This window comes from Corapipo altera, unplaced genomic scaffold (assembly GCF_003945725.1).
Source record: "Corapipo altera isolate COAL_440 unplaced genomic scaffold, ASM394572v1 69, whole genome shotgun sequence".
In the NCBI taxonomy this organism is placed as follows: Eukaryota; Metazoa; Chordata; class Aves; order Passeriformes; family Pipridae; genus Corapipo; species Corapipo altera.
In genome coordinates this window covers 1,846,395-1,850,549 of record NW_020884908.1, presented here as the reverse complement: position 1 = coordinate 1,850,549, position 4,155 = coordinate 1,846,395, and positions in this window count along the sequence as shown.

Genomic DNA, 4,155 nt, shown 5'->3' with positions numbered 1-4,155 from the left:
TTAGGGGCTGGCTTATGGCAGAGTAACATTTAAAATTCCTTATATCTGAATAAAAGCTGCTTTGTTTAAACTGTGCACATTAAAGGTTTGATTGTCACAGCACTGTTGCCTGGTTAGTCCAGAGCAGAGCTGTAGTGGTGACTGTATTTCTGTTGTTACAGTTGAAGGATGCAGAACTGAGCAAAATCTGCCTACTGTCAGACAGATTAAGAAGGTTTTGCCCTCTTAAAGCTTTGAGGTTTGCTTCTAGTCAAGGTTGTAATAATGTCCCTGATGTAATAATCTCCCTTTGCCCTTCTGAGTTGGAGCCTGATGTGAAAGGTTTCCAGCCAAGAAAAGGGGTTAAGCAGTCAAAGCTCTAGGGAATGTCAGCATTTGGTCTGATGGCCTGGTCATACCTCTTGGGGTTTGCAGTGCCATGTCATAGTGGTGTTTGCTGATGCTGTGAAGGGTAAGGTACAAATGGGAAAATATTAGGAGAGGTAATAAAACCTAGAGCTGGAAGGGAAGGCTGCTGGCCAGTGGGCTTTGAAAATAACTTGTTATTAACAAGTATATAGCTATGTATAAGTACATTACCTTGTTCTATTAGCAAGTGGCGACACAGGGAGTGCTGTAACCACGTGGTTCACATCAGGGTATTCATTTGTCTTTGTGGCCCCTTCAGAAGAAAAGGGGGGTAGGACATATGACTTGATCTATATACATCTGCTGTTTCCTTTGCAAGTAATACATGAAAACTGAATTCTTTGCATGTTGGCTTTCCTCATAGTTGGGTGGAATTAAGCCCTGAGGAGGGAGGGAACTGTCACCTGGAGTTGCATCCTACCTACCACTTGCAAACAGCTGCCAGTTTCCAGTCCTCTTCTAAATCTTAAGCTTGGTCCCTGTAGCATTTAAAATAGGACTGAAAATGGGTTGATTGGACAAGTGTGAGATGGATTTACATGTTCAGAGCAGTTTAATAAGCGTGAGGAGGTTGTGCATGCTGCTTCAGCTTCTTTCTGTTTAACCCGTGCTTTGCAGTGCTTGGCCAGTAATTACCATGAATTCCTCATATGTGAAGATTGTAGCATATTCCACATTACATGCCAGCAGTTCCTAATAAGTCTATTAAGCCCTTATATTTTTCAGTCTTTTGCTAGTTCTCAAATGCACTTGACTACAGGAATGTAATTTTTGTCCCTAGTCTCTGTTCCTTCACCCATGACATGAAGCTGATAGCTTTGTCCAGCTTATCTTCCATGCTCGGCGTGTCCAGCACGTGCTGAGTAAGGATTAATGGTAGGTGTGTGAAAGCAACTGCTGTTCTTGATGATTTACTGAGCACCCTAGGCTGTGTATTAACTTCTTATTGGAAGAGACTCAGCTCTGCTGCTCTGCTGCTTAGACTTATTGAAGGAAGTTCCCTAGGTAATGTTTTACTTCTCAAGCTGCTGCTGGAAAACACCCTGAAAACTGTTCAGTTTTTTGGGGGGTAGAAGTCGGTTACTGGACACCAACTACTGCTCAGGTGTTCAGTAGGGCTACACCCAGCCTAGCAAGGAGAGGGAGTAACGTGCAAATATTTGGTTGGCTGCTTGTGTTTAAAAAATGAAACTCTGTTTTGAAATCTCACAAAAGCAGGCATCTGAAAACTTCCCTGTCAGCTGTGATAGGAGAACTGCGAGCTCTCTGTCAGTGCAGTGATACCGCTGTGCAGGTTTTGCTTTCTTACTGTGTAGGCAATGAAGTGTTTTATTAGCTGAGCTGTTTGGTTTCTAGATGTATGGGAAGTTAAAACCAATTTTGGTTCCCGTGAGCAATGAGGAGGAACATTTTTCTAGCGACCTTGGAATTTCAGTCTTGCAAATTGGAATTTGCAGTTTCCCAGCCAGGATTCCCCTTTGGCAAATGATGCTCTCGTCATGCTGCCTTGCTTAGGAATGGTGGAAAAAGGTAGCTGAGCTGGAATTGTCACTGCCCTGAGCTACACCTCTGGAAGCCCAGGGCTAGTTTCCACTTCAAATGTCTCATCACATACGTACTGGTAAACTTTGTGCTTGAAGTTAGAGGTGGCAAGGTTTCTGCCCATCATCTGTGAGGTAACATAGTTCTTCTAAAGACATTTGTGTTTTGAAAGTGCCTTAAGCTTGGAGTGAAGTTCCAAAACTCTAATGCTGTGTCCCAGTGGTGTAGGTTAATGTATCTGTGTATATATGTATTTACTTATTTATTAAAGTCAGTATATGCACATAAAAGGCTATTTTGTTTGATATAGTGCCTTGTAAAACTGGAAATGAGGCCTCTGGAGGGGAGGGGATTTTCCTAGTCACTGAATACAAGTGTGTTTGGTACAAAAGACATGCAAACTGGTATTTTAAGAATTTTATTCTGTGGACGATTTTCTGATAGATGAACCTTGAAATCCATGGCTGGCTAAGGATTACAATCAGTTCTGTCCTAAAGCTGTGATTTTGTGACTGGGTAGTAGAGTGAAAATTTCTAAACTTTCTTTAAAAGCAGTGTAGGCTTGCGGATAGAGATTCACAACTAGATAACCTTCAAAAAAGTGACTTTTCTCTGTGGCTCAGTCTAATCTTTCTAGTAAGGAAATATTAGCCCTCTTTTACCCCACTAGTGAGAAATTATACTCGATTCTAGTACACATATTTTGTTTTATATTTTGAGCAGACTTGTGTAATCTTTTTTTCCCCATGACATTATATGCAGGAATTTAGTGGTGACCTGAAACTGCTCCTACTTATGCTGGTGAGGGAAATGACTTAAATACACCAGTCATCAAATGAAGTGAGATGCAGGGAATACGCAGTCAAGCAGGAGAGGAGAGTGAGCACCTTATTTCTTTGGATCAGTTGAGGCAAAGGGTTTGTTAGCTCTGGACATTGAAAGCGTGTCACCTGCTAGCCAGGCCTGCTGCCACCTGGCCCAGCCCCACGCTGCAAGAGATGCCACACACACACACCAGACTCCTCCCCAGCTCCTGCGGGCAGGAATAAATGAAATGTGAAAAAGCAATGGGAAGAGGTGGGGGCAGTGCTGAGCTGTGACAGGCGAAGTCAGGCGCTGGGCACACAGGCAGGGAAAGGCACTTCCACATCTCCCCAGGGCTGGGCAGATGCATTGACCCCAGGTGAACTGTGCTCCTCAGCCCCTTGGTGCTCTGGGGAGCTGAGAGGGCTGTTTGTGGACCTCTGTGCTAGCATAAAGATCTTGAAAGTAGTTTTGATGCTCCTGAAAAGAACCAATTTTCAGTGGAGAAGCACCTGAGATGACTCCGCACCGAGAAGTGCGGGTCAGAGGGTGCAAATGTGGCATCAGAGATACATCTCATTTGCTGGCAATTGGTTTTCAGGCTTCAGGAAGGAAAGAGGTGGTTTCCTTCCTCCCCTCCTGCCCATCCCTTAGTCCTACAGTCAGTCAGGGCAGGAGTGTTACTGTGGCACCAAGCTCCCCAGCTCTCTGGGCAGAGATGCCAGCTTGGTCCCTCCAGGACAGCAAAGAGACACTTCTTCCTCGTGGTTCTGGGGAGGATGAGGCAGTGGGAAGGGATATGATATTCAGGCAATGTGTCCTCAGCACAACAGCCTCAACTTGCCGAATTTTTACTTAACAAGGTAGTTAACTGCCAATTAACACAGACTTCTAATCGGGTATTGAGATGAAAAGAGATAATAAGCGATTAAACACTTCAGTAAAGACTTTCCTCCCCAATTCCTGGGTTCAAATCAAGCTACACACCTCTCCTCCCCTCCTGCTTGGCCTAGAGCAAAAATGCTGTTGGTTGTTCTCTGCACAACCCCAATCCTTCAGGGAGCTGTCAGCAGCACAGGAGATGGGGGTTGTGTGCTGCCACCACTGCTCCAGCATGGGTCCTCCACTTGTGACAGATCCCCCAGAGGTGAACCCCGCCAGGATGTGAGACACCTCTGTCCAGGAGCATGTGTCCTCGGGGGTTTTACCTTCCACAGGCCTCCTCAGATATCTCACTGCATGTCCCCTCATGTGGTGCCTTATCTTACAGCTCCCCCTCTTCCTTAGCTCGGTCCAAGCCCTGGGCCGCAGGCTTCTCTCGCCAGCTGGTGTTTTGGCACGTGATGCCCCCAGTGACCTGAACCCTGCAGTTTCTATCCCTCCCAGCACTAGTGTGTGTAC